We start from the raw sequence: 22,099 nt of genomic DNA on the forward strand, positions 1-22,099 counted from the left end.
GAACTATAAATACATCAGCGATTCGAGCTTTTTCACAATCACGACTTTTACGCCATGAGAGTTATTCTAAAAAGTATAAGTTTCAGAACAAAAATGTTTGGTGTGTGGATGCATTCTTACATGGTCCACCCTCATGAAAAAAATTGGCGCATTCGCAAGAAAATTCATGACTTGAGTTCGAACTATAAATACATCAGCGATTCGAACTTTTTCACATGCACGACTTTTACGCCATGAGAGCTATTCTGAAAAGTATAAGTTTCAGAACAAAAATGTTTGGTGTGTGGATGCATTCTTACATGGTACACCCTCATGAAAAAAATTGGCGCATTCGCAAGAAAAATCATGACTTGAGGTCGAACTATAAATACATCAGCGATTCGAACTTTTTCACAAGCAAGACTTTTACGCCATGAGAGTTATTCTGAAAAGTATAAGTTTCAGAACAAAGATGTTTGGTGTGTGGATGCATTCTTACATGGTCCACCCTCATGAAAAAAATTGGCGCATTTGCAAGAAAATTCATGACTTGAGGTCGAACTATAAATACATCAGCGATTCGAACTTTTTCACATGCACGACTTTTACGCCATGAGAGCTATTCTCAAAAGTATAAGTTTCAGAACAAAAATTTTTGGTGTGTGGATGCATTCTTACATGGTCCACCCTCATGAAAAAAATTGGCGCATTCGCAAGAAAATTCATGACTTGAGTTCGAACTATAAATACATCAGCGATTCGAACTTTTTCACATGCACGACTTTTACGCCATGAGAGCTATTCTGAAAAGTATAAGTTTCAGAACAAAAATGTTTGGTGTGTGGATGCATTCTTACATGGTCCACCCTCATGAAAAAAATTGGCGCATTCGCAAGAAAAATCATGACTTGAGGTCGAACTATAAATACATCAGCGATTCGAGCTTTTTCACAATCACGACTTTTACGCCATGAGAGTTATTCTAAAAAGTATAAGTTTCAGAACAAAAATGTTTGGTGTGTGGATGCATTCTTACATGGTCCACCCTCATGAAAAAAATTGGCGCATTCGCAAGAAAATTCATGACTTGAGTTCGAACTATAAATACATCAGCGATTCGAACTTTTTCACATGCACGACTTTTACGCCATGAGAGCTATTCTGAAAAGTATAAGTTTCAGAACAAAAATGTTTGGTGTGTGGATGCATTCTTACATGGTACACCCTCATGAAAAAAATTGGCGCATTCGCAAGAAAAATCATGACTTGAGGTCGAACTATAAATACATCAGCGATTCGAACTTTTTCACAAGCAAGACTTTTACGCCATGAGAGTTATTCTGAAAAGTATAAGTTTCAGAACAAAGATGTTTGGTGTGTGGATGCATTCTTACATGGTCCACCCTCATGAAAAAAATTGGCGCATTTGCAAGAAAATTCATGACTTGAGGTCGAACTATAAATACATCAGCGATTCGAACTTTTTCACATGCACGACTTTTACGCCATGAGAGCTATTCTCAAAAGTATAAGTTTCAGAACAAAAATTTTTGGTGTGTGGATGCATTCTTACATGGTCCACCCTCATGAAAAAAATTGGCGCATTCGGAAGAAAATTCATGACTTGAGTTCGAACTATAAATACATCAGCAATTCGAACTTTTTCACATGCACGACTTTTACGCCATGAGAGTTATTCTCAAAAGTATAAGTTTCAGAACAAAAATGTTTGGTGTGTGAATGCATTCTTACATGGTCCACCCTCATGAAAAAAATTGGCGCATTCGCAAGAAAAATCATGACTTGAGGTCGAACTATAAATACATCAGCGATTCGAACTTTTTCACATGCACGACTTTTACGCCATGAGAGCTATTCTCAAAAGTATAAGTTTCAGAACAAAATTATTTGGTGTGTGGATGCATTCTTACATGGTCCACCCTCATGAAAAAAATAAGCGCATTCGCAAGAAAAATCATGACTTGAGGTCGAACTATAAATACATCAGCGATTCGAACTTTTTCGCATGAACGACTTTTACGCCATGAGAGCTATTCTAAAAAGTATAAGTTTCAGAACAAAATTATTTGGTGTGTGGATGCATTCTTACATGGTCCACACTCATGAAAAAAATTGGCGCATTTGCAAGAAAAATCATGACTTGAGGTCGAACTATAAATACATCAGCGATTCGAACTTTTTCACATGCACCACTTTTACGCCATGAGAGTTATTCTGAAAAGTATAAGTTTCAGAACAAAAATGTTTGGTGTGTGGATGCATTCTTACATGGTCCACCCTCATGAAAAAAATTGGCGCATTTGCAAGAAAATTCATGACTTGAGGTCGAACTATAAATACATCAGCGATTCGAACTTTTTCACATGCACGACTTTTACGCCATGAGAGCTATTCTCAAAAGTATAAGTTTCAGAACAAAAATTTTTGGTGTGTGGATGCATTCTTACATGGTCCACCCTCATGAAAAAAATTGGCGCATTCGGAAGAAAATTCATGACTTGAGTTCGAACTATAAATACATCAGCAATTCGAACTTTTTCACATGCACGACTTTTACGCCATGAGAGTTATTCTCAAAAGTATAAGTTTCAGAACAAAAATGTTTGGTGTGTGAATGCATTCTTACATGGTCCACCCTCATGAAAAAAATTGGCGCATTCGCAAGAAAAATCATGACTTGAGGTCGAACTATAAATACATCAGCGATTCGAACTTTTTCACATACACGACTTTTACGCCATGAGAGCTATTCTCAAAAGTATAAGTTTCAGAACAAAATTATTTGGTGTGTGGATGCATTCTTACATGGTCCACCCTCATGAAAAAAATTGGCGCATTCGCAAGAAAAATCATGACTTGAGGTCGAACTATAAATACATCAGCGATTCGAACTTTTTCGCATGAACGACTTTTACGCCATGAGAGCTATTCTAAAAAGTATAAGTTTCAGAACAAAATTATTTGGTGTGTGGATGCATTCTTACATGGTCCACACTCATGAAAAAAATTGGCGCCTTTGCAAGAAAAATCATGACTTGAGGTCGAACTATAAATACATCAGCGATTCGAACTTTTTCACATACACGACTTTTACGCCATGAGAGATATTCTGTAAAGTATAAGTTTCAGAACAAAAATGTTTGGTGTGTGGATGCATTCTTACATGGTCCACCCTCATGAAAAAAATTGGCGCATTTGCAAGAAAAATCATGACTTGAGGTCGAACTATAAATACATCAGCGATTCGAACTTTTTCACATGCACGACATTTACGCCATGAGAGTTATTCTAAAAAGTATAAGTTTCAGAACAAAAATGTTTGGTGTGTGGATGCATTCTTACATGGTCCACACTCATGAAAAAAATTGGCGCATTCGCAAGAAAAATCATGACTTGAGGTCGAACTATAAATACATCAGCGATTCGAACTTTTTCACATGCACGACTTTTACGCCATGAGAGCTATTCTGAAAAGTATAAGTTTCAGAACAAAAATGTTTGGTGTGTGGATGCATTCTTACATGGTCCACCCTCATGAAAATAATTGGCGCATTTGCAAGAATATTCATGACTTGAGGTCGAACTATAAATACATCAGCGATTCGAACTTTTTCGCATGCACGACTTTTACGCCATGAGAGTTATTCTGAAAAGTATAAGTTTCAGAACAAAGATGTTTGGTGTGTGGATGCATTCTTACATGGTCCACCCTCATGAAAAAAATTGGTGCATTTACAAGAATATTCATGACTTGAGGTCGAACTATAAATACATCAGCGATTCGAACTTTTTCGCATGCACGACTTTTACGCCATGAGAGCTATTCTCAAAAGTATAAGTTTCAGAACAAAAATGTTTGGTGTGTGGATGCATTCTTACATGGTCCACCCTCATGAAAAAAATTGGCGCATTTGCAAGAATATTCATGACTTGAGGTCGAACTATAAATACATCAGCGATTCGAACTTTTTCGCATGCACGACTTTTACGCCATGAGAGTTATTCTGAAAAGTATAAGTTTCAGAACAAAAATGTTTGGTGTGTGGATGCATTCTTACATGGTCCACCCTCATGAAAAAAATTGGTGCATTTACAAGAATATTCATGACTTGAGGTCGAACTATAAATACATCAGCGATTCGAACTTTTTTGCATGCACGACTTTTACGCCATGAGAGCTATTCTCAAAAGTATAAGTTTCAGAACAAAAATGTTTGGTGTGTGGATGCATTCTTACATGGTCCACACTCATGAAAAAAATTGGCGCATTTGCAAGAAAATTCATGACTTGAGGTCGAACTATAAATACATCAGCGATTCGATCTTTTTCACATGCACGACTTTTACGCCATGAGAGTTATTCTGAAAAGTATAAGTTTCAGAACAAAAATGTTTGGTGTGTGGATGCATTCTTACATGGTCCACCCTCATGAAAAAAATTGGCGCATTTGCAAGAATATACATGACTTGAGGTCGAACTATAAATACATCAGCGATTTGAACTTTTTCACATGCACGACTTTTACGCCATGAGAGATATTCTGTAAAGTATAAGTTTCAGAACAAAAATGTTTGGTGTGTGGATGCATTCTTACATGGTCCACCCTCATGAAAAAAATTGGCGCATTCGCAAGAAAAATCATGACTTGAGGTCGAACTATGAATACATCAGCGATTCGAACTTTTTCACATGCACGACTTTTACGCCATGAGAGTTATTCTGAAAAGTATAAGTTTCAGAACAAAAATGTTTGGTGTGTGGATGCATTCTTACATGGTCCACCCTCATGAAAAAAATTGGCGCAATTGCATAGAAATTCAGGACTTGAGGCCAAACTATAAATACATCAGCGATTCGAACTTTTTCGCATGCACGACTTTTACGCCATGAGAGCTATTCTCAAAAGTATAAGTTTCAGAACAAAAATGTTTGGTGTGTGGATGCATTCTTACATGGTCCACACTCATGAAAAAAATTGGTGCATTTGCAAGAAAAATCATGACTTGAGGTCGAACTATAAATACATCAGCGATTCGAACTTTTTCACATACACGACATTTACGCCATGAGAGTTATTCTAAAAAGTATAAGTTTCAGAACAAAAATATTTGGTGTGTGGATGCATTCTTACATGGTCCACACTCATGAAAAAAATTGGCGCATTCGCAAGAAAAATCATGACTTGAGGTCGAACTATAAATACATCAGCGATTCGAACTTTTTCACATGCACGACTTTTACGCCATGAGAGCTATTCTCAAAAGTATAAGTTTCAGAACAAAAATGTTTGGTGTGTGGATGCATTCTTACATGGTCCACCCTCATGAAAAAAATTGGCGCATTTGCAAGAATATTCATGACTTGAGGTCGAACTATAAATACATCAGCGATTCGAACTTTTTCGCATGCACGACTTTTACGCCATGAGAGTTATTCTGAAAAGTATAAGTTTCAGAACAAAAATGTTTGGTGTGTGGATGCATTCTTACATGGTCCACCCTCATGAAAACAATTGGCGCATTTGCATGAATATTCATGACTTGAGGTCGAACTATAAATACATCAGCGATTCGAACTTTTTCGCATGCACGACTTTTAAGCCATGAGAGCTATTCTCAAAAGTATTAGTTTCAGAACAAAAATGTTTGGTGTGTGGATGCATTCTTACATGGTCCACCCTCATGAAAAAAATTGGCGCATTTGCAAGAAAAATCATGACTTGAGGTCGAACTATAAATACATCAGCGATTCGAACTTTTTCACATGCACGACTTTTACGCCATGAGAGTTATTCTGAAAAGTATAAGTTTCAGAACAAAAATGTTTGGTGTGTGGATGCATTCTTACATGGTCCACCCTCATGAAAAAAATTGGCGCATTTGCAAGAAAAATCATGACTTGAGGTCGAACTATAAATACATCAGCGATTCGAACTTTTTCACATACACGACTTTTACGCCATGAGAGCTATTCTAAAAAGTATAAGTTTCAGAACAAAAAAGTTTGGTGTGTGGATGCATTCTTACATGGTCCACACTCATGAAAAAAATTGGCGCATTTGCAAGAAAATTCATGACTTGAGGTCGAACTATAAATACATCAGCGATTCGAGCTTTTTCACATGCACGACTTTTACGCCATGAGAGTTATTCTAAAAAGTATAAGTTTCAGAACAAAAGTGTTTGGTGTGTGGATGCATTCTTACATGGTCCACCCTCATGAAAAAAATTGGCACATTCGCAAGAAAATTCATGACTTGAGGTCGAACTATAAATACATCAGCGATTCGAGCTTTTTCACACACGACTTTTACGCCATGAGAGTTATTCTGAAAAGTATAAGTTTCAGAACAAAAATGTTTGGTGTTTGGATGCATTCTTACATGGTCCACCCTCATGAAAAAAATTGGCGCATTTGCAAGAAAAATCATGACTTGAGGTCGAACTATAAATACATCAGCGATTCGAACTTTTTCACATGCACGACTTTTACGCCATGAGAACTATTCTCAAAAGTATAAGTTTCAGAACAAAAATGTTTGGTGTGTGGATGCATTCTTACATGGTACACCCTCATGAAAAAAATTGGCGCATTCGCAAGAAAAATCATGACTTGAGATCGAACTATAAATACATCAGCGATTCGAGCTTTTTCACAAGCACGACTTTTACGCCATGAGAGTTATTCTGAAAAGTGTAAGTTTCAGAACAAAAATGTTTGGTGTGTGGATGCATTCTTACATGGTCCACCCTCATGAAAAAAATTGGCGCATTCGCAAGAAAATTCATGACTTGAGGTCGAACTATAAATACATCAGCGATTCGAACTTTTTCACATGCACGACTTTTACGCCATGAGAGCTATTCTCAAAAGTATAAGTTTCAGAACAAAAATGTTTGGTGTGTGGATGCATTCTTACATGGTCCACCCTCATGAAAAAAATTGGCGCATTCGCAAGAAAATTCATGACTTGAGGTCGAACTATAAATACATCAGCGATTCGAACTTTTTCACATACACGACTTTTACGCCATGAGAGTTATTCTGAAAAGTATAAGTTTCAGAACAAAAATGTTTGGTGTGTGGATGCATTCTTACATGGTCCACCCTCATGAAAAAAATTGGCGCATTCGCAAGAAAAATCATGACTTGAGGTCGAACTATAAATACATCAGCGATTCGAACTTTTTCACATACACGACTTTTACGCCATGAGAGTTATTCTGAAAAGTATAAGTTTCAGAACAAAAATGTTTGGTGTGTGGATGCATTCTTACATGGTCCACCCTGATGAAAAAAATTGGCGCATTCGCAAGAAAAATCATGACTTGAGGTCGAACTATAAATACATCAGCGATTCGAACTTTTTCGCATGCACGACTTTTACGCCATGAGAGCTATTCTCAAAAGTATAAGTTTCAGAACAAAATTATTTGGTGTGTGGATGCATTCTTACATGGTCCACCCTCATGAAAAAAATTGGCGCATTTGCAAGAAAAATCATGACTTGAGGTCGAACTATAAATACATCAGCGATTCGAGCTTTTTCACAATCACGACTTTTACGCCATGAGAGTTATTCTAAAAAGTATAAGTTTCAGAACAAAAATGTTTGGTGTGTGGATGCATTCTTACATGGTCCACCCTCATGAAAAAAAATGGCGCATTCGCAAGAAAATTCATGACTTGAGGTCGAACTATAAATACATCAGCGATTCGAACTTTTTCACATACACGACTTTTACGCCATGAGAGTTATTCTGAAAAGTATAAGTTTCAGAACAAAAATGTTTGGTGTGTGGATGCATTCTTACATGGTCCACCCTCATGAAAAAAATTGGCGCATTTGCAAGAAAAATCATGACTTGAGGTCGAACTATAAATACATCAGCGATTCGAACTTTTTCACATGCACGACTTTTACGCCATGAGAGCTATTCTCAAAAGTATAAGTTTCAGAACAAAAATGTTTGGTGTGTGGATGCATTCTTACATGGTACACCATCATGAAAAAAATTGGCGCATTCGCAAGAAAAATCATGACTTGAGATCGAACTATAAATACATCAGCGATTCGAGCTTTTTCACAAGCACGACTTTTACGCCATGAGAGCTATTCTGAAAAGTGTAAGTTTCAGAACAAAAATGTTTGGTGTGTGGATGCATTCTTACATGGTCCACCCTCATGAAAAAAATTGGCGCATTCGCAAGAAAATTCATGACTTGAGGTCGAACTATAAATACATCAGCGATTCGAACTTTTTCACAAGCAAGACTTTTACGCCATGAGAGCTATTCTCAAAAGTATAAGTTTCAGAACAAAAATGTTTGGTGTGTGGATGCATTCTTACATGGTCCACCCTCATGAAAAAAATTGGCGCATTCGCAAGAAAATTCATGACTTGAGGTCGAACTATAAATACATCAGCGATTCGAACTTTTTCACATACACGACTTTTACGCCATGAGAGTTATTCTGAAAAGTATAAGTTTCAGAACAAAAATGTTTGGTGTGTGGATGCATTCTTACATGGTACACCCTCATGAAAAAAATTGGCGCATTCGCAAGAAAAATCATGACTTGAGGTCGAACTATAAATACATCAGCGATTCGAACTTTTTCACATACACGACTTTTACGCCATGAGAGTTATTCTGAAAAGTATAAGTTTCAGAACAAAAATGTTTGGTGTGTGGATGCATTCTTACATGGTCCACCCTGATGAAAAAAATTGGCGCATTTGCAAGAAAAATCATGACTTGAGGTCGAACTATAAATACATCAGCGATTCGAGCTTTTTCACAAGCACGACTTTTACGCCATGAGAGTTATTCTAAAAAGTATAAGTTTCAGAACAAAAATGTTTGGTGTGTGGATGCATTCTTACATGGTCCACCCTCATGAAAAAAAATGGCGCATTCGCAAGAAAATTCATGACTTGAGGTCGAACTATAAATACATCAGCGATTCGAACTTTTTCACATACACGACTTTTACGCCATGAGAGTTATTCTGAAAAGTATAAGTTTCAGAACAAAAATGTTTGGTGTGTGGATGCATTCTTACATGGTCCACCCTCATGAAAAAAATTGCCGCATTTGCAAGAAAAATCATGACTTGAGGTCGAACTATAAATACATCAGCGATTCGAACTTTTTCACAAGCACGACTTTTACGCCATGAGAGTTATTCTCAAAAGTATAAGTTTCAGAACAAAAATGTTTGGTGTGTGGATGCATTCTTACATGGTACACCCTCATGAAAAAAATTGGCGCATTCGCAAGAAAAATCATGACTTGAGATCGAACTATAAATACATCAGCGATTCGAGCTTTTTCACAAGCACGACTTTTACGCCATGAGAGTTATTCTGAAAAGTGTAAGTTTCAGAACAAAAATGTTTGGTGTGTGGATGCATTCTTACATGGTCCACCCTCATGAAAAAAATTGGCGCATTCGCAAGAAAATTCATGACTTGAGGTCGAACTATAAATACATCAGCGATTCGAACTTTTTCACATGCAAGACTTTTACGCCATGAGAGCTATTCTGAAAAGTATAAGTTTCAGAACAAAAATGTTTGGTGTGTGGATGCATTCTTACATGGTCCACCCTCATGAAAAAAATTGGCGCATTCGCAAGAAAATTAATGACTTGAGGTCGAACTATAAATACATCAGCGATTCGAACTTTTTCACATACACGACTTTTACGCCATGAGAGTTATTCTGAAAAGTATAAGTTTCAGAACAAAAATGTTTGGTGTGTGGATGCATTCTTACATGGTCCACCCTGATGAAAAAAATTGGCGCATTCGCAAGAAAAATCATGACTTGAGGTCGAACTATAAATACATCAGCGATTCGAACTTTTTCACATGCACGACTTTTACACCATGAGAGCTATTCTGAAAAGTATAAGTTTCAGAACAAAAATGTTTGGTGTGTGGATGCATTCTTACATGGTCCACCCTCATGAAAAAAATTGGCGCATTTGCAAGAATATTCATGACTTGAGGTCGAACTATAAATACATCAGCGATTCGAACTTTTTCGCATGCAAGACTTTTACGCCATGAGAGCTATTCTGAAAAGTATAAGTTTCAGAACAAAAATGTTTGGTGTGTGGATGCATTCTTACATGGTCCACCCTCATGAAAAAAATTGGCGCATTTGCAAGAATATTCATGACTTGAGGTCGAACTATAAATACATCAGCGATTCGAACTTTTTCACATGCAAGACTTTTACGCCATGAGAGCTATTCTGAAAAGTATAAGTTTCAGAACAAAAATGTTTGGTGTGTGGATGCATTCTTACATGGTCCACCCTCATGAAAAAAATTGGCGCATTCGCAAGAAAATTCATGACTTGAGGTCGAACTATAAATACATCAGCGATTCGAACTTTTTCACATACACGACTTTTACGCCATGAGAGTTATTCTGAAAAGTATAAGTTTCAGAACAAAAATGTTTGGTGTGTGGATGCATTCTTACATGGTCCACCCTGATGAAAAAAATTGGCGCATTCGCAAGAAAAATCATGACTTGAGGTCGAACTATAAATAAATCAGCGATTCGAACTTTTTCACATGCACGACTTTTACACCATGAGAGCTATTCTGAAAAGTATAAGTTTCAGAACAAAAATGTTTGGTGTGTGGATGCATTCTTACATGGTCCACCCTCATGAAAAAAATTGGCGCATTTGCAAGAATATTCATGACTTGAGGTCGAACTATAAATACATCAGCGGTTCGAACTTTTTCGCATGCACGACTTTTACGCCATGAGAGTTATTCTGAAAAGTATAAGTTTCAGAACAAAAATATTTGGTGTGTGGATGCATTCTTACATGGTCCACCCTCATGAAAACAATTGGCGCATTTGCAAGAATATTCATGACTTGAGGTCGAACTATAAATACATCAGCGATTCTAACTTTTTCGCATGCACGACTTTTACGCCATGAGAGTTATTCTCAAAAGTATAAGTTTCAGAACAAAATTATTTGGTGTGTGGATGCATTCTTACATGGTCCACCCTCATGAAAAAAATTGGCGCATTTGCAAGAAAAATCATGACTTGAGGTCGAACTATAAATACATCAGCGATTCTAGCTTTTTCACAATCACGACTTTTACGCCATGAGAGTTATTCTGAAAAGTATAAGTTTCAGAACAAAAATGTTTGGTGTGTGGATGCATTCTTACATGGTCCACCCTCATGAAAAAAATTGGCGCATTCGCAAGAAAATTCATGACTTGAGGTCGAACTATAAATACATCAGCGATTCGAACTTTTTCACATACACGACTTTTACGCCATGAGAGTTATTCTGAAAAGTATAAGTTTCAGAACAAAAATGTTTGGTGTGTGGATGCATTCTTACATGGTCCACCCTCATGAAAAAAATTGGCGCATTCGCAAGAAAAATCATGACTTGAGGTCGAACTATAAATACATCAGCGACTCGAACTTTTTCACATGCACGACTTTTACGCCATGAGAGCTATTCTCAAAAGTATAAGTTTCAGAACAAAAATGTTTGGTGTGTGGATGCATTCTTACATGGTACACCCTCATGAAAAAAATTGGCGCATTCGCAAGAAAAATCATGACTTGAGATCGAACTATAAATACATCAGCGATTCGACCTTTTTCACATGCACGACTTTTACGCCATGAGAGTTATTCTGAAAAGTGTAAGTTTCAGAACAAAAATGATTGGTGTGTGGATGCATTCTTACATGGTCCACCCTCATGAAAAAAATTGGCGCATTCGCAAGAAAATTCATGACTTGAGGTCGAACTATAAATACATCAGCGATTCGAACTTTTTCACATGCACGACTTTTACGCCATGAGAGCTATTCTCAAAAGTATAAGTTTCAGAACAAAAATGTTTGGTGTGTGGATGCATTCTTACATGGTCCACCCTCATGAAAAAAATTGGCGCATTCGCAAGAAAATTCATGACTTGAGGTCGAACTATAAATACATCAGCGATTCGAACTTTTTCACATACACGACTTTTACGCCATGAGAGTTATTCTGAAAAGTATAAGTTTCAGAACAAAAATGTTTGGTGTGTGGATGCATTCTTACATGGTCCACCCTCATGAAAAAAATTGGCGCATTCGCAAGAAAAATCATGACTTGAGGTCGAACTATAAATACATCAGCGATTCGAACTTTTTCACATGCACGACTTTTACACCATGAGAGCTATTCTCAAAAGTATAAGTTTCAGAACAAAATTATTTGGTGTGTGGATGCATTCTTACATGGTCCACCCTCATGAAAAAAATTGGCGCATTTGCAAGAAAAATCATGACTTGAGGTCGAACTATAAATACATCAGCGATTCGAACTTTTTCGCATGCACGACTTTTACGCCATGAGAGCTATTCTCAAAAGTATAAGTTTCAGAACAAAATTATTTAGTGTGTGGATGCATTCTTACATGGTCCACCCTCATGAAAAAAATTGGCGCATTTGCAAGAAAAATCATGACTTGAGGTCGAACTATAAATACATCAGCGATTCGATCTTTTTCACATGCACGACTTTTACGCCATGAGAGCTATTCTGAAAAGTATAAGTTTCAGAACAAAAATGTTTGGTGTGTGGATGCATTCTTACATGGTCCACCCTCATGAAAAAAATTGGCGCATTTGCAAGAAAAATCATGACTTGAGGTCGAACTATAAATACATCAGCGATTCGAACTTTTTCACATGCACGACATTTACGCCATGAGAGTTATTCTAAAAAGTATAAGTTTCAGAACAAAAATGTTTGGTGTGTGGATGCATTCTTACATGGTCCACACTCATGAAAAAAATTGGCGCATTCGCAAGAAAAATCATGACTTGAGGTCGAACTATAAATACATCAGCGATTCGAACTTTTTCACATGCACGACTTTTACGCCATGAGAGCTATTCTGAAAAGTATAAGTTTCAGAACAAAAATGTTTGGTGTGTGGATGCATTCTTACATGGTCCACCCTCATGAAAAAAATTGGCGCATTTGCAAGAATATTCATGACTTGAGGTCGAACTATAAATACATCAGCGATTCGAACTTTTTCGCATGCACGACTTTTACGCCATGACAGTTATTCTGAAAAGTATAAGTTTCAGAACAAAAATGTTTGGTGTGTGGATGCATTCTTACATGGTCCACCCTCATGAAAACAATTGGCGCATTTGCAAGAATATTCATGACTTGAGGTCGAACTATAAATACATCAGCGATTCGAACTTTTTCGCATGCACGACTTTTACGCCATGAGAGCTATTCTCAAAAGTATAAGTTTCAGAACAAAAATATTTGGTGTGTGGATGCATTCTTACATGGTCCACACTCATGAAAAAAATTGGCGCATTCGCAAGAAAAATCATGACTTGAGGTCGAACTATAAATACATCAGCGATTCGAACTTTTTCACATGCACGACTTTTACGCCATGAGAGTTATTCTGAAAAGTATAAGTTTCAGAACAAAAATGTTTGGTGTGTGGATGCATTCTTACATGGTCCACCCTCATGAAAAAAAATGGCGCATTTGCAAGAATATTCATGACTTGAGGTCGAACTATAAATACATCAGCGATTCGAACTTTTTCGAATGCACGACTTTTACGCCATGAGAGCTATTCTCAAAAGTATAAGTTTCAGAACAAAAATATTTGGTGTGTGGATGCATTCTTACATGGTCCACCCTCATGAAAAAAAATGGCGCATTCGCAAGAAAATTCATGACTTGAGGTCGAACTATAAATACATCAGCGATTCGAACTTTTTCACATACACGACTTTTACGCCATGAGAGCTATTCTCAAAAGTATAAGTTTCAGAACAAAAATGTTTGGTGTGTGGATGCATTCTTACATGGTCCACCCTCATGAAAAAAATTGGCGCATTCACAAGAAAATTAATGACTTGAGGTCGAACTATAAATACATCAGCGATTCGAACTTTTTCACATGCACGACTTTTACGCCATGAGAGTTATTCTCAAAAGTATAAGTTTCAGAACAAAAATATTTGGTGTGTGGATGCATTCTTACATGGTCCACCCTCATGAAAAAATTGGCGCATTCGGAAGAAAATTCATGACTTGAGGTCGAACTATAAATACATCAGCGATTCGAACTTTTTCACATACACGACTTTTACGCCATGAGAGCTATTCTGAAAAGTATAAGTAAGTTTCAGAACAAAAATGTTTGGTGTGTGGATGCATTCTTACATAGTCCACCCTCATGAAAAAAATTGGCGCATTTGCAATAAAAATCATGACTTATGGTCGAACTATAAATACATCAGCGATTCGAACTTTTTCACATGCACGACTTTTACGCCATGAGAGTTATTCTGAAAGTATAAGTTTCAGAACAAAAATGTTTGGTGTGTGGATGCATTCTTACATGGTCCACCCTCATGAAAAAAATTGGCGCATTTGCAAGAAAAATCATGACTTGAGGTCGAACTATAAATACATCAGCGATTTGAACTTTTTCACATGCACGACTTTTACGCCATGAGAGATATTCTGTAAAGTATAAGTTTCAGAACAAAAATGTTTGGTGTGTGGATGCATTCTTACATGGTCCACCCTCATGAAAAAAAATGGCGCATTCGCAAGAAAATTCATGACTTGAGGTCGAACTATAAATACATCAGCGATTCGAACTTTTTCACATACACGACTTTTACGCCATGAGAGCTATTCTCAAAAGTATAAGTTTCAGAACAAAAATGTTTGGTGTGTGGATGCATTCTTACATGGTCCACCCTCATGAAAAAAATTGGCGCATTCACAAGAAAATTAATGACTTGAGGTTGAACTATAAATACATCAGCGATTCGAGCTTTTTCACATGCACGACTTTTACGCCATGAGAGTTATTCTCAAAAGTATAAGTTTCAGAACAAAAATATTTGGTGTGTGGATGCATTCTTACATGGTCCACCTTCATGAAAAATTGGCGCATTCGGAAGAAAATTCATGACTTGAGGTCGAACTATACATACATCAGCGATTCGAACTTTTTCACATGCACGACTTTTACGCCATGAGAGTTATTCTGAAAAGTATAAGTTTCAGAACAAAAATGTTTGGTGTGTGGATGCATTCTTACATAGTCCACCCTCATGAAAAAAATTGGCGCATTTGCAATAAAAATCATGACTTATGGTCGAACTATAAATACATCAGCGATTCGAACTTTTTCACATGCACGACTTTTACGCCATGAGAGTTATTCTGAAAGTATAAGTTTCAGAACAAAAATGTTTGGTGTGTGGATGCATTCTTACATGGTCCACCCTCATGAAAAAAATTGGCGCATTTGCAAGAAAAATCATGACTTGAGGTCGAACTATAAATACATCAGCGATTCGAACTTTTTCACATGCACGACTTTTACGCCATGAGAGTTATTCTCAAAAGTATAAGTTTCAGAACAAAAATGTTTGGTGTGTGGATGCATTCTTACATGGTCCACCCTCATGAAAAAAATTGGCGCATTTGCAAGAAAAATCATGACTTGAGGTCGAACTATAAATACATCAGCGATTCGAACTTTTTCGCATGCACGACTTTAAGCCATGAGAGCTATTCTCAAAAGTATAAGTTTCAGAACAAAAATGTTTGGTGTGTCGATGCATTCTTACATGGTCCACACTCATGAAAAAAATTGGCGCATTTGCAAGAAAAATCATGACTTGAGGTCGAACTATAAATACATCAGCGATTCGAACTTTTTCACATGCACGACTTTTACGCCATGAGAGTTATTCTGAAAAGTATAAGTTTCAGAACAAAAATGTTTGGTGTGTGGATGCATTCTTACATGGTCCACCCTCATGAAAAAAATTGGCGCATTTGCAAGAATATTCATGACTTGAGGTCGAACTATAAATACATCAGCGATTCGAACTTTTTCACATGCACGACTTTTACGCCATGAGAGTTATTCTGAAAAGTATAAGTTTCAGAACAAAAATGTTTGGTGTGTGGATGCATTCTTACATGGTCCACCCTCATGAAAAAAATTGGCGCATTTGCAAGAAAAATCATGACTTGAGGTCGAACTATAAATACATCAGCGATTTGAACTTTTTCACATGCACGACTTTTACGCCATGAGAGATATTCTGTAAAGTATAAGTTTCAGAACAAAAATGTTTGGTGTGTGGATGCATTCTTACATGGTCCACCCTCATGAAAAAAATTGGCGCATTCGCAAGAAAAATCATGACTTGAGGTCGAACTATAAATACATCAGCGATAGTATAAGTTTCAGAACAAAAATGTTTGGTGTGTGGATGCATTCTTACATGGTCCACCCTCATGAAAAAAATTGGCGCATTCGCAAGAAAAATCATGACTTGAGATCGAACTATAAATACATCAGCGATTCGAGCTTTTTCACATGCACGACTTTTACGCCATGAGAGTTATTCTGAAAAGTGTAAGTTTCAGAACAAAAATGTTTGGTGTGTGGATGCATTCTTACATGGTCCACCCTCATGAAAAAAATTGGCGCATTCGCAAGAAAATTCATGACTTGAGGTCGAACTATAAATACATCAGCGATTCGAACTTTTTCACATGCACGACTTTTACGCCATGAGAGCTATTCTGAAAAGTATAAGTTTCAGAACAAAAATGTTTGGTGTGTGGATGCATTCTTACATGGTACACCCTCATGAAAAAAATTGGCGCATTCGCAAGAAAAATCATGACTTGAGATCGAACTATAAATACATCAGCGATTCGAGCTTTTTCACAAGCACGACTTTTACGCCATGAGAGCTATTCTGAAAAGTATAAGTTTCAGAACAAAAATGTTTGGTGTGTGGATGCATTCTTACATGGTCCACCCTCATGAAAAAAATTGGCGCATTCGCAAGAAAATTCATGACTTGAGGTCGAACTATAAATACATCAGCGATTCGAGCTTTTTCACATACACGACTTTTACGCCATGAGAGTTATTCTGAAAAGTATAAGTTTCAGAACAAAAATGTTTGGTGTGTGGATGCATTCTTACATGGTCCACCCTCATGAAAAAAATTGGCGCATTCGCAAGAAAAATCATGACTTGAGGTCGAACTATAAATACATCAGCGATTCGAACTTTTTCGCATGCACGACTTTTACGCCATGAGAGCTATTCTCAAAAGTATAAGTTTCAGAACAAAAATGTTTGGTGTGTCGATGCATTCTTACATGGTCCACACTCATGAAAAAAATTGGCGCATTTGCAAGAAAAATCATAACTTGAGGTCGAACTATAAATACATCAGCGATTCGAACTTTTTCACATGCACGACTTTTACGCCATGAGAGTTATTCTGAAAAGTATAAGTTTCAGAACAAAAATGTTTGGTGTGTGGATGCATTCTTACATGGTCCACCCTCATGAAAAAAATTGGTGCATTTGCAAGAAAAATCATGACTTGAGGTCGAACTATAAATACATCAGCGATTCGAACTTTTTCACATGCACGACTTTTACGCCATGAGAGTTATTCTGAAAAGTATAAGTTTCAGAACAAAAATGTTTGGTGTGTGGATGCATTCTTACATGGTCCACCCTCATGAAAAAAATTGGCGCATTTGCAAGAAAAATCATGACTTGAGGTCGAACTATAAATACATCAGCGATTTGAACTTTTTCACATGCACGACTTTTACGCCATGAGAGATATTCTGTAAAGTATAAGTTTCAGAACAAAAATGTTTGGTGTGTGGATGCATTCTTACATGGTCCACCCTCATGAAAAAAATTGGCGCATTCGCAAGAAAAATCATGACTTGAGGTCGAACTATAAATACATCAGCGATTCGAACTTTTTCACATGCACGACTTTTACGCCATGAGAGTTATTCTGAAAAGTATAAGTTTCAGAACAAAAATGTTTGGTGTGTGGATGCATTCTTACATGGTCCACCCTCATGAAAAAAATTGGCGCATTCGCAAGAAAAATCATGACTTGAGGTCGAACTATAAATACATCAGCGATTTGAACTTTTTCACATGCACGACTTTTACGCCATGAGAGATATTCTGTAAAGTATAAGTTTCAGAACAAAAATGTTTGGTGTGTGGATGCATTCTTACATGGTCCACCCTCATGAAAAAAATTGGCGCATTCGCAAGAAAAATCATGACTTGAGGTCGAACTATAAATACATCAGTGATTCGAGCTTTTTCACAATCACGACTTCTACGCCATGAGAGTTATTCTAAAAAGTATAAGTTTCAGAACAAAAATGTTTGGTGTGTGGATGCATTCTTACATGGTCCACCCTCATGAAAAAAATTGGCGCATTCGCAAGAAAATTCATGACTTGAGGTCGAACTATAAATACATCAGCGATTCGAACTTTTTCACATACACGACTTTTACGCCATGAGAGTTATTCTGAAAAGTATAAGTTTCAGAACAAAAATATTTGGTGTGTGGATGCATTCTTACATGGTCCACCCTCATGAAAAAAATTGGCGCATTCGCAAGAAAAATCATGACTTGAGGTCGAACTATAAATACATCAGCAATTCGAACTTTTTCACATGCACGACTTTTACGCCATGAGAGCTATTCTCAAAAGTATAAGTTTCAGAACAAAAATGTTTGGTGTGTGGATGCATTCTTACATGGTACACCCTCATGAAAAAAATTGGCGCATTCGCAAGAAAAATCATGACTTGAGATCGAACTATAAATACATCAGCGATTCGAGCTTTTTCACAAGCACGACTTTTACGCCATGAGAGTTATTCTGAAAAGTGTAAGTTTCAGAACAAAAATGTTTGGTGTGTGGATGCATTCTTACATGGTCCACCCTCATGAAAAAAATTGGCGCATTCGCAAGAAAATTCATGACTTGAGGTCGAACTATAAATACATCAGCGATTCGAACTTTTTCACATGCACGACTTTTACGCCATGAGAGCTATTCTGAAAAGTATAAGTTTCAGAACAAAAATGTTTGGTGTGTGGATGCATTCTTACATGGTCCACCCTCATGAAAAAAATTGGCGCATTCGCAAGAAAATTCATGACTTGAGGTCGAACTATAAATACATCAGCGATTCGAACTTTTTCACATACACGACTTTTACGCCATGAGAGTTATTCTGAAAAGTATAAGTTTCAGAACAAAAATGTTTGGTGTGTGGATGCATTCTTACATGGTCCACCCTCATGAAAAAAATTGGCGCATTTGCAAGAAAAATCATGACTTGAGGTCGAACTATAAATACATCAGCGATTCGAACTTTTTCACATGCACGACTTTTACACCATGAGAGCTATTCTCAAAAGTATAAGTTTCAGAACAAAATTATTTGGTGTGTGGATGCATTCTTACATGGTCCACCCTCATGAAAAAAATTGGCGCATTTGCAAGAAAAATCATGACTTGAGGTCGAACTATAAATACATCAGCGATTCGAACTTTTTCGCATGCACGACTTTTACGCCATGAGAGCTATTCTCAAAAGTATAAGTTTCAGAACAAAATTATTTGGTGTGTGGATGCATTCTTACATGGTCCACCCTCATGAAAAAAATTGGCGCATTTGCAAGAAAAATCATGACTTGAGGTCGAACTATAAATACATCAGCGATTCGAACTTTTTCACATACACGACTTTTACGCCATGAGAGTGATTCTGAAAAGTATAAGTTTCAGAACAAAAATGTTTGGTGTGTGGATGCATTCTTACATGGTCCACCCTCATGAAAAAAATTGGCGCATTTGCAAGAATATTCATGACTTGAGGTCGAACTATAAATACATCAGCGATTCGAACTTTTTCGCATGCACGACTTTTACGCCATGAGAGTTATTCTGAAAAGTATAAGTTTCAGAACAAAAATGTTTGGTGTGTGGATGCATTCTTACATGGTCCACCCTCATGAAAAAAATTGGCGCATTTGCAAGAATATTCATGACTTGAGGTCGAACTATAAATACATCAGCGATTCGAACTTTTTCGCATGCACGACTTTTACGCCATGAGAGCTATTCTCAAAAGTATAAGTTTCAGAACAAAAATATTTGGTGTGTGGATGCATTCTTACATGGTCCACACTCATGAAAAAAATTGGTGCATTCGCAAGAAAAATCATGACTTGAGGTCGAACTATAAATACATCAGCGATTCGAACTTTTTCACATACACGACTTTTACGCCATGAGAGTTATTCTGAAAAGTATAAGTTTCAGAACAAAAATGTTTGGTGTGTGGATGCATTCTTACATGGTCCACCCTCATGAAAAAAATTGGCGCATTCACAAGAAAAATCATGACTTGAGGTCGAACTATAAATACATCAGCGATTCGAACTTTTTCACATGCACGACTTTTACACCATGAGAGCTATTCTCAAAAGTATAAGTTTCAGAACAAAATTATTTGGTGTGTGGATGCATTCTTACATGGTCCACCCTCATGAAAAAAATTGGCGCATTTGCAAGAAAAATCATGACTTGAGGTCGAACTATAAATACATCAGCGATTCGAACTTTTTCGCATGCACGACTTTTACGCCATGAGAGCTATTCTCAAAAGTATAAGTTTCAGAACAAAATTATTTGGTGTGTGGATGCATTCTTACATGGTCCACCCTCATGAAAAAAATTGGCGCATTTGCAAGAAAAATCATGACTTGAGGTCGAACTATAAATACATCAGCGATTCGAACTTTTTCACATACACGACTTTTACGCCATGAGAGTGATTCTGAAAAGTATAAGTTTCAGAACAAAAATGTTTGGTGTGTGGATGCATTCTTACATGGTCCACCCTCATGAAAAAAATTGGCGCATTTGCAAGAATATTCATGACTTGAGGTCGAACTATAAATACATCAGCGATTCGAACTTTTTCGCATGCACGACTTTTACGCCATGAGAGTTATTCTGAAAAGTATAAGTTTCAGAACAAAAATGTTTGGTGTGTGGATGCATTCTTACATGGTCCACCCTCATGAAAAAAATTGGCGCATTTGCAAGAATATTCATGACTTGAGGTCGAACTATAAATACATCAGCGATTCGAACTTTTTCGCATGCACGACTTTTACGCCATGAGAGCTATTCTCAAAAGCATAAGTTTCAGAAGAAAAATATTTGGTGTGTGGATGCATTCTTACATGGTCCACACTCATGAAAAAAATTGGCGCATTCGCAAGAAAAATCATGACTTGAGGTCGAACTATAAATACATCAGCGATTCGAACTTTTTCACATGCACGACTTTTACGCCATGAGAGTTATTCTGAAAAGTATAAGTTTCAGAACAAAAATGTTTGGTGTGTGGATGCATTCTTACATGGTCCACCCTCATGAAAAAAATTGGCGCATTCGCAAGAATATTCATGACTTGAGGTCGAACTATAAATACATCAGCGATTCGAACTTTTTCAAATGCACGACTTTTACGCCATGAGAGCTATTCTCAAAAGTATAAGTTTCAGAACAAAAATGTTTGGTGTGTGGATGCATTCTTACATGGTCCACCCTCATGAAAAAAAATGGCGCATTCGCAAGAAAATTCATGACTTGAGGTCGAACTATAAATACATCAGCGATTCGAGCTTTTTCACATACACGACTTTTACGCCATGAGAGCTATTCTCAAAAGTATAAGTTTCAGAACAAAAATGTTTGGTGTGTGGATGCATTCTTACATGGTCCACCCTCATGAAAAAAATTGGCGCATTCACAAGAAAATTCATGACTTGAGGTCGAACTATAAATACATCAGCGATTCGAGCTTTTTCACATGCACGACTTTTACGCCATGAGAGTTATTCTCAAAAGTATAAGTTTCAGAACAAAAATGTTTGGTGTGTGGATGCATTCTTACATGGTCCACCCTCATGAAAAATTGGCGCATTCGGAAGAAAATTCATGACTTGAGGTCGAACTATAAATACATCAGCGATTCGAACTTTTTCACATGCACGACTTTTACGCCATGAGAGTTATTCTGAAAAGTATAAGTTTCAGAACAAAAATGTTTGGTGTGTGGATGCATTCTTACATAGTCCACCCTCATGAA

Source organism: Haliotis cracherodii, unplaced genomic scaffold, assembly GCF_022045235.1.
Source record: "Haliotis cracherodii isolate W230 unplaced genomic scaffold, xgHalCrac1.p SCAF_13, whole genome shotgun sequence".
Taxonomy (NCBI): Eukaryota; Metazoa; Mollusca; class Gastropoda; order Lepetellida; family Haliotidae; genus Haliotis; species Haliotis cracherodii.